Genomic DNA, 11,253 nt, shown 5'->3' with positions numbered 1-11,253 from the left:
CTGTATCCTGGCTGAATTGATGGCATCCTCAATGTTTCCAGATGGCTTCCATTCCATGATTATCATAGAAGCACTGGGATTGTTGCTTGTCCAACCCCTTGATTGAATCCATGTCTCAACACAACTCTCAATGGGCAGGCACTGACTAAAGTGTTCTATGCTGAAAGCAAATATAATGGTCATTGATATAAACGTTTACATACAATGAGCTATGTAGTTTAAATTGTGGAATAACTCAAGAAACAAACATACCGAGCACATGTTGGGTACGTAGTTTCATCTGATCCTTTAGTAATCTTTTGTAGAGTTTCCTCTGGTGTTGCTGTGAAATTTTTGCACACTCTTCTTTGGCAGGAACTTTCCCATCCAGAGAAATTGGATGTTCTTGCAGTAGCATACCTTATTTGAAAGCTTATGACCTCTAATTTCAAATGAACAAGGTATGTTGTTTCTCCCTTTAACTACTGGCTTGTAATCAACCATTATATTTGTGAATTTTGAACTAAATCTTAAAACTGCATTCCAGATAACCAAATTGAAAGATGAGACTTTGCTCTTTTAAAGGGTGCCAAGCATTAAGTGTTTGAATCTGTTCTAGGCTGACCCAATTCCATATAACTGTTGATTAGCTGTTGAGCCTCTTCACAGACACATGGCTCAACACAGTAGGCCACCTCCTCTGGACAAAACTCAGCTGTTCACCTCCACCTCACAGACAAGGGACACTCTTTTGAGGACCAGAATGTGACTGAGATCAAAGATGGTTTGAGAGGGAGAAGCCTTATTTGAGCAAAACCTAATCTTTATTATGACAAATGTACACTTGATTCACAGCTTGTTTCACAGTTTCAGTAACCCAACTACAAACTTTAACAAAGATTAACTTTGCAGGCAATACAGAGGTAGTTAGATGCATCACAAACAGTGATGAGTCCAGCTACAGGCAGGAGGTGGAACACCTGGAGAGCTGGTGCAGGAAGAACAACTTTCACATCAGTGTGAATAAGATGAAGGAGATGGGCTTGGACTCTAGAAGGAATAAACACACTGCAGTTTGCACCTACCACCTGCCAGCCCCCATCATAGGAGGACCTGTGTTGGAAGTAATAACTTTGTCAAATTTGAAGCTACTAGGATTTTGAGCAAATCACCCAACTCGGCTCAGTCTGGAGATCAGGAAAAGTGTGGTGGTTTGGTCAAAGACCTGAGTTTGCTATTTTTAAACATGGGAAAACTCACTGCCTGCTCGTGGGAAACACGCAATAGGTCGCCTGAAGCCCCCAGGAACCTGGAGGAACCGTACCCAGGCTGGGAGCTCCTCTCCTGGGTACAGGTTTGTCCGAGGCCCCCGGGAAGCTGGAGTTGCTGTACCCAGGGTTGGTGCTCCCTCCCTGGGTACAGCTTCATCCAAGGTGCCCGTGGAACCCATGGGAACTGTACCCAGCTCTGGTGCTCCCTCCCAAGGTACAGGTTTGTCCGAGGTCCCCTGGGGAACCTGGAAGACACGTATCTGGCTCTGGTGCTCCCTCCCTTAGTACGGGTTCCTCTGAGCCTCCTGTGGATCCTGGAGGAACCATACCCAGCTCTGGTGCCCCATCCCTGGGTACGGGTTCCTCATGTTCATGCTACTGTTGTTTGGCGCATTTTTTTATACTATTAGTGCTTAGTGTATTCTGTGAAAAGCACAGATTAGGAGGTTTAAGTAATAGAGTAAGGAGAATTTTACAAAAAACATTTCAAGCCAATGTTTTCATTGTTTGTTTTTAATAACAATGTAGTATTTTTATAGAACTGACGTCTGTGTCAATATGCATTTCTGAACATGTGGTTTAAGTCATTTTGTAATATCCAACTGGCTTTGAGTTTTATTCAAAACTATTTAAACTACCCCCCCTATTGGCCACATATGTTTTAGGAAAAATACAGGATACTGTTTTCTATTATCTTGATGCATGCTCAATAATCCAGGTAGAAAAATCCAAAAAAGTTCAATCTGGTCCTCTGGACATTCAAAAAAACAAAAGCAAAACAAAGCAAAAAAAATTCTAGAAACGTTTCGTCTCTCATCCAAGAGACTTCCTCAGTCTGAGGTGCTGTTTTCAGCTCAGTCTCTTAAATAGCACCTTCTTAGAGTGGACCAACCAGTTTGCTGCTGACAACCAAAACCAGCTGATCACATGCTCAAGAAGGACCATCAGCCTAACAATGGATCATTAGCACACTGATGGCTGTTTACTGGTCACAGAGGGCTGAGTGATACTAGCAATCACAGCATTGTAAGAGGGGGACAGTTGAAACCGGAGGCCTCCACCCCTGTTTAATGATGGACGATTTCTTTTCACAAAGATGGCCTCCTTTACTCCTCTCTCAAACCATCGTTCCTCTCTGTCCAGGATGTGAACATCTTCATCCTTGAAAGAGTGACCGCTGGCCTGGAGATGAGTGTAGACCGCAGAATCCTGGCCTGATGATGTTGATCTTCTTTGCTGGGCCATCCTTTTGGCCAGTGGCTGTTTAGTTTCCCCGATGTAAGACTGATCACCCTCCTGACACTGAACAACATACACAACGTTACTCTGTTTGTGCCGGGGCACTGGATCTTTGGGATGAACCAGTCTTTGCCGTAACGTATTTTGGGGTTTAAAAGCCACTGGGACGTTATGTTTAGAAAATAAACGTCTCAGTTTCTCTGATACTCCCTCAACATATGGAATGACCACTGGTCTGGGTCTGGGTTCTTCCTTTTCACCTGATGGCTGACTGGAGTCCTGTTTGGGTTTCTTCTCTGCTTTCAGGGAGGCCCAGTTAGGATATCCACATTGCTCTAGAGCCTGTCTTGTGTGGGATTTCTCCTTCTGCCTGGCTCCTGAGCTAGTGGGGACGCTGTCTGCTCTGTGGTACAGAGTCCTGATGACTCCTAACTTGTGCTCCAAAGGGTGATGGGAGTCAAACTGCAAATACTGGTCTGTGTGTGTGGGTTTGCGGTACACCTCAGTTTGCAAATGTCCTCTATCAGAGACTGAGACCTCACAGTCCAAGAAAGCCAACTTGTATTAAGGGTTTCAATCTGTTCTAGGCTGACCCAGTTCTATAAAACGGTTGTTTCTCTCAACCTGAGTATTAACTGTCGGTAGTTCCTCACTCAGAGTTTCAGTACATGTGATGAAAATCTACATCCCTCTCTGGGGAAAATATTTAAAACAAAGTATGACTTTGTCCATTTTCACAGCAAATATTACAAAGGATTTGCTGTTTTCAAACATGTCCCATTCCTATCTCCAGCAGACTCACAAGCATGTGCTGAATTATTGTATATTAGATGTAAATTAGCCTTGTAACAATCTGTTCATTTTCTGTTTACACAGCTAAATACAGAAATGAGTCTTCACTGACCCTATATTTAGATATTTGAAGTTCAACTGTACAATCAAAACATTTTTAAGGATTCAAGGGTTCAATAATTCAATGTTCTTTATTTGTTTTTAGTTGTCACAAATTTCTGTATTCAGGGTCCCAGTTATATCCACAAAAGTATTAAAATGTAAAAGGAAAACAGTAATAATAGATAAAATATGAACTCTTTAAAACATTAATAAAAATACATTGATCACTAGTTGCAAAAAAGCATAATAACAATACACTGAAAATCAGCACAAAGGTCTTTACACTTCATTTTTTGGTTTGTAATCTCAGACCAGCCACTCCAAATCCAAACTCTCTCCTCTGAAGGAGTTCCTGTTTACTCCGTAATTGAACAGGAGTTCCTCATCTACTTTGATGTCCCTAATTGCAATAAAAAGAATCACATCTGTTTGTACACCTTCCTCCTCCATTGTGTATAGTCTGGGCCTGATGTTGTGTCTTTTCCTTGAGTGGTTAATTAGACATCCAAATGTCATCATTTCCGGGTGGCATTCACAGTTCTCGCTGTGTGCGTCAATGCACATATTCTTTTCATTTTTTTTATAAAAAAACATGTAGCCAGTCTCTGCCTCTTGTGTAGATTGGTGGATTGCCTTGCCCTCTGGAGCTGTCATCATCTTCCCATGGTAATCACATATTACTTCCCCTTTTTTGAAAGTTCTGGTTGTCACCACACCCCTGCCTTTCCCCTCAAATACTTTTACTAGAAGTCCTCTCCATTTTTGTTTCTTGACCAGCTGTTTCAGGTGTTTTGATGATAATGCATCACTCACATCTCCAGTGGGTTTCCAGTTATTTATGACAGATGTGGCAGTAGGAACGTTGCAGGTCCATCCTTTGGATTTTATCCAGGAACCAACCCGGCCTGCACTTGGCATGTGGCGTCCAAAGTATGCTAAAAAAATACAGTGAATCATGTAGAATCAATTAGGGCATAACTTAAGATCTGATATAAAGAAACAAACTTACATATTATGTGATTGATCCGCAGCTTCATTTGTGCTTTAAGCCACTTTTCATAGAGATTTCTTTTATGTTCAAAAGAAATTTTTCATCGGACATCCTTGGATGGGGCTTTTCCATTCACTTGCACAGGATGGATTTGTAACAGCCTGTCAAAGGCTGTTAAAGCATCCATCTTTCTATAACTGCCTTTTGGAACTTCAAGCGCAGACAAGGAGGGGGTGCAGTCCGGATCAGATTCAGTGCTGACAATAAAAATAAATTGTTCAAGTGTCATGTTACTTGTGAATATATTAAATAGTTACATTACAAATTGTATTAAAGACAATTCTTACTTGGAATCACCTCTAGCAACATCCAACATTTTTCTCGTCGCCACAATGTGTTCAGTTTTTCATTCTATAATGCTTGTCGGCAGTCGAGGTTGAATGAGTAAGATACTCGGCCACCATTGTCTTTTGGGAATCACTGCCAGTTTTAAAATGTGTTTCAAAGGCCCTGCGAGCCATCTGGCTTGTGACCGATGGAAGCTTGTATCTAAAAGGAAAGGTTAAACAGAATGTTAGTGGGAAGTTAACTACACTGTGAGAACTGCACCACTTAACAAATATGCTGCAGTTCTCTCTCAAATTCATTCACGAGACAAATTTGTCATGGAATCAGAATGCCATTATTTCATCTTACTTTGAATGGAGCCTGTTCAGATCATTTGATGCATTGTATATTTTCCTTCCAGAAGATGATATAAAAAATGTTTCACTGGAGTCATCATCTATCTCCGTTTTGGCTCTTTTTGATCTAAGGATCTGTGGCCTGATCTGGGTGTAGTACGTATGAAACCACTGTGGTAGAGAATGAGTTCATGGTAAGGATTTATTTAACATACATGCCAAAGTGTCAGTTCAATGTAATGCTTGTCTAAAATGTTTTTACAAACCGGATTCCAAAAAAGTTGGGACACTAAACAAATTGTGAATAAAAACTGAATGCAATGATGTGGAGATGGCAAATGTCAATATTTTATTCATAATGGAACAGGTGACTGCTCAAAAGTTTAATCTGAGTAAATGTAACATTTTAAAGGAAAAATATGTTGATTCAAAATTTCACAGTGTCAACAAATCCCAAAAAAGTTGGGACAAGTAGCAATAAGTGGCTGGAAAAAGGAAATTGAGCATATAACGAACAGCTGGAAGACCAATTAACACTAATTAGGTCAATTGACAACATGATTGGGTATAAAAAGAGCTTCTCAGAGTGTCAGTGTCTCTCAGAAGTCAAGATGGTAAGAGGATCACCAATTCCACCATTGTTGAGCAGAAAGATAGTGCAGCAATACCAGAATGGTGTTACCCAGCATAAAATAGCAAAGACTTTTAAGTTATCATCATCAACCGTGCATAACATCATCAAAAGATTCAGATAATCTGGAACAATCACTGTGCGTAATGGTCAAGGCCGTAAAACTCTACTGGATGCTCGTGATCTCCGGGCCCTTAAATGTCACTGCACCTCAAACAGGAATGCCACTGTCAAGGAAATAATAGAATGGTCTCAGGAATACTTCCAGAAAGCATTGTCAGTGAACACAATCCACCGTGCCATCTGAAACTCTACAGTGCAAAGAAGAAGCCATTTCTAAGCAAGCTCCACAAGCTCAGACATTTGCACTGGGTCAGGGGTCATTTAAAATGGAGTGTGGCAAAATGGAAGACTGTTCTGTGGTCAGATGAGTCATGATTTGAAGTCCTTTATGGAACACTGGGATGCCATGTCATCCAGACCAGAGAGGACAAGGATAGCCCAAGTTGTTACAAGCGCTCCGTTCAAAAGCCTGCAGTCCAGATCTTTCACCTGTAGAGAACATTTGGCGCATCATAAAGAGGAAGGTGCGACAAAGAAGGCCCAAGACGATTGAACAGTTAGAGGCCTGTATTAGACATGAATGGGAGAGCATTCCTATTTCTAAACTGGAGAAACTGGTCTCCTCTGTCCCCAGACGTTTGTTGAGTGTTGTAAGAAGAAGGGGGGATGCCACACAGTAGTAAAAATGGACTTGTCCCAACTTTTTTGGGGATTTGTTGACGCCATGAAATTTGGAAACAACAGATTTTTCCACTAAAATGATACATTCTGTCAGTTTAAATTTTTGATCTATGATTTGTGTTCTATTCTGAATAAAATATTAGATGTTGGCACCTCCACATCATTGCATTCAGTTTTTATTCACAATTTGTTTAGTGGCCCAACTTTTTTGGAATCCGGTTTGTAAAATTACTATCTCCTCCTCCTGATTTAAGGCAAATACTGCCACTTGCTGAGCTGCAGTTTTGTGCTCTTTGACACCGATGACTGCAAAGCCCTCATCATTCCTTTGGCGATTGACCCACTCCTCCATCTGTTCAAAAAGTACATTGATTTATTAAATAAGTGGTAAAGTTTTTTGTGAAAGTTAAACAAGTGGTATAGAGCAAAAACAACAACAAAATACATACCGTCATATTTTCTGCCACACCAGGCCTTTGCAGGTTTTTAAGTATTATTATTGCCTCAAGATAGTATACAACAAAGCTGCATTCTTTTTTTTTTTTTTTTTTTTAAAAACACATATACAGATATAAAATATATATATATAAAAAAATTAAATAAAATGAAAGGTGGCAGAAGAAGAACTAGTCTTATGAAAACTGCCCCTTTTTTACTTAATTCTAATGTAAATCAAGATATTTTTACAAAATTAAATTTAAATGTAATTCACAAAGACAACAACGATTTAGTGAAATTAAAATATAAAACTCAAACATTTAAATCAAATCAGACAACAACTTAAGTAGATTTATATTAATGATTTCCATATTCTTTCAAGAAACTTGTCTTTATCAATCTCTTAAATGTAAACAGTGATCTGGCATTTTTAACGTTATCATCCAAACCATTCCACAATCCTATCCCCTGAATTATTGTGGATCGTTCCCTCAAACTGGTACTAAAATAAGGCTTCACAAACATCTCAATTCCTTTAAGAAAATATACACTCTCTCTTTTAACAAAATTCGTCTGAATATTAACGGGCAAAATGCCTATATGTGCCTTATACATAAGCAACAAAATGTTATAATTAACCAAATCATAGAATTTCAGAATTTTCAGTTGATGAAATAAAGTATTCGACGGATATCTATAGTTTTTTTTCATAATAATTCGTACAGCTCTTTTCTGTAAAATGAACAAAGGATTAGTTATAGTTTTACACGCTTTACCCCAGACTTCAATACAGTAAACCAAATAAGGAACAACTATTGCATTATACAACATAAACATTGCATTATCATTGAATAACTCTCTTACTTTATACAGAATTGCTATCGATTTAGATATTTTTGTTCTCAAATTGTTTATATGAGGTTTCCATGTTAAGTTCTCATCAATAACAACACCCAAAAATTTAACTTCACTAACTCTACAAATTTCAATTCCATCTATCAAAAATTGTGCGTGAACATCAGTTTTTCTGTTAGTGTGTATCATATAATAGGTTTTATCCAGATTTAATGATAACTTATTTAGAAGAAACCAATTTTGGATTTTCACAAATTCTGACCGTATTATCTCCAGCATTTGTTCTGCATCATCACCCTTACAAATAAATGTTGTGTCATCTGCAAATAAAATACATTTAAAAAGGTCTGACACATCAACCAAATCATTTACATACAAATTGAATAACCTGGGTCCAAGTACGGAGCCCTGAGGCACTCCACATGTGATATTACTAAATCTGGATCTTATGTCATGTATTTGAACAAATTGTTTTCGATCTTCCAAATAACTATTTACCCACTTTAATGCAGTCCCTCTAATACCATATTTATATAGTTTATCAAGAAGAATTCCATAATCTATAGTATCAAATGCCTTTCTTAAATCAACATAAATACTAATACAACTCTTCTTCTGATCAACTGTATTTGTTATATGATCCACCAATTCAACAAGTGCCATTGATGTTGAATTGTTTTTTCTAAATCCATACTGACTATTACTTAGTATGTTTTGTTTATCAATAAATCAATTCAATCTGATCCCAAATAGTTTCTCCAAAATCTTTGAAAATTGCGGTAACAGTGATATTGGTCTATAATTATTAAAGTCATGTTTGTCCCCATTTTTAAAAAGTGGAACCACCTTGGCTGCTTTCATATTATTTGGAAATATTCCTGATTTGAATGACAGGTTACAGATGTGTATAAACGGTTCGATGACATAACTCATTATATTTTTTACAAACATCATGTCCATGTCAACCCAGTCCTTAGATCTTTTATCTGCAAGGTTATTTATAACATCCTTTACCTCTTCTTTGTTAGTTCCTTCCAAAAAAATACTATTAGTACTACTTGTAATTTTGTGATTCACGTTTGTATATACTTTAGGTATTTTGTTTGCAAGGCTTGGGCCAACATTTACAAAATATTTATTAAACTCATTTACAATCACATTGTGGTCATGTATATCATTACCATCCTTTACAAAATATTGTGGGAAACTTGATTTGGATTCATGATTTTTTAAAACGCTATTAATTATTTGCCATGTTGTTCTCATATTACCATGACTTTTATATAATAAATTACTATAATGTTCCTTCTTATGTTTTCTTATGATCCAAACCAGTTTTTTTATACTTTTTGTACCTTTCTTCTGCTTCTTTTGTTTTCAATTTCAAGAAGCGCGAGTACAAATTGTTCTTTTTTTTACAACCATTTTTCAACCCATTCGTCATCCATGGTTTATCAACAGTATTTCGTTTTGTATAATTTTTTTGCACACAATGTTTTTCATACAATGCTACCAAGGTATTCATAAATACATCATATGCTATGTTAACATCATCAACATACACCATATTCCAATTCTGTTCCTGTAAATCGTTAATTAGATTATTCAAGGCTTTTTGTGATGTATTTATTATTTTTCTCTTGTTTGTATCACCTTTTATATGACAATGAATTTTACCATAAATTGTGAAAACTGGTAAGTGGTCACTTACATCAGTAATTAAAATTCCCCCCATTATCTCTGTACTAGTTATATTTGTGAAGATATTGTCAATTGTAGTGGCACTGTGAGTGGTAATTCTTGTCGGTTTAGATATTAATGGATACAGATTTAAACTAGTCATTGAATTAATAAATGTACTGATGTTATTTGAGTCTGTATTTTTATGTAAGTCGATATTGAAATCTCCACACAAAAACACATTTTTATTAATACTCCCCTGCAGCATCTCCATAATGTGATCATTGAATAGTTCTATATTTGACTCAGATGATCTATATACACAACTTATCATTATATTTTTTGAATTAGTGTTTATTATTTCAATTGTAATCATCTCCATGAGATTTTCTACAATAACCGACATTTTGTCAATTTTTTTACATGTAATTTCTTTATTTATAAATAGAGCCACTCCACCACCTCGTTTATTTTGTCTGTTCATATAATAAAGTTCATACCCTTCAATGTTAACACTGTTTATATTTTCATCATTACACCATGTTTCTGAGACAGCTATAATACTGAATGTTCTGTGTAATTGTTTTAAATAATCTGTTATATTTGATAAATTTGCACTTAAACTTCTACTATTAATATGAATAATGGAAAGGTCGTCTATTTTCCTGTTGATATTGTTAAATTGCTCTTCATTATAATATTCACATTCTTTGATTACTGGAAAGAAATTTGAACAAAACTGATAATCTACATCATAAATTTTAAGTTCAGAGTCATCATCAGTATTCATATCTCAGTGTTTGTATTCATTGACGTCCATACTTTTTAATTGCGTATAAAGTTGTTTCAGTTTACTTTTCAATTTATTCCTAACTAATTCATCTAAATTTCTCTAAATCCCTCAGTTCCTTTATCATTTTCGCTAGTGATCCTTCATGATCCTTAACCCAGATGTTTCCATTTCTTGTCCATGTTGCCACTATTTTGTTTTGTTTTTTCAACAACCTTGCCTCACGAGCGATGTTACCATTTTTTTAGTTAAATGCTCATTTATGTACACATTTGTCCCTTTCAGTTTTCTAGCTTGTACCATTAAATTGTTTCTTGCTTTTCTACTGGTGAACTTGATGACAATGGGTGGTTTATTTGTATCTGACTTAGTTGGTAAGGTGTGACAAGTTGATATGGTCTCAGGTGTGATATCAATGTCCTTCTTTTTCAAAACAGTCACGATTTGTTGCTCCAACGTGATCAAGTGTTCCTGAGGAGCATCTTCTGAGTTGTCCCCACCTGCCACTGCTCGAGCATAGTTTCTTGGTTTCACCTCAAGTCCAGTGATTAATAAATCTTCCCTTCGTGTGTATTGTTCCAGTTCATCCACTTTTCTCTCAAGTTCAGAAATTTTAACATCTTTCTCTCAGTGCGACTTTCAGCTGTTTAACCTCCTCAACTAAACTGATCAATAGTTCTTGACGTTTAGCCAGCTCTGACAGTTCAGCACTCATGAAATTGAGAGATTTTTTAATCTCATCCATGTTGTCTGTGTTTATTTCTCCAGATTCCAACCCTTTTGCCTGCTTACCGTGTCTCTGCATGATTCACCCAAACCGTCCCGGCGGCAGCTCCTGGAGATTCCCTTCACGGAGCCTGACTAGATCCTTCCGCTGATAGTCAGAGACACGCTGCGGCGGGGACGGCCCGACTCCTCGACGATCTGCAGCACTCGGTCCACCAGCGCACTCGGTCGCGACGCGATTCTACTTGGCTTAGTGCTGTGTGTTGGGGGAACACCTTTCCTATGACTGCCAAAAAGTCTTTTCTGGCAGCACTAAGTACGGCGCAGCACTC

Source organism: Nematolebias whitei, chromosome 22, assembly GCF_014905685.2.
Source record: "Nematolebias whitei isolate Nwh7 chromosome 22, NemWhi1, whole genome shotgun sequence".
Classification (NCBI taxonomy): Eukaryota; Metazoa; Chordata; class Actinopteri; order Cyprinodontiformes; family Rivulidae; genus Nematolebias; species Nematolebias whitei.
The sequence above is the reverse complement of the archived record's forward strand: the minus strand, read 5'-3'. Positions refer to the sequence as shown.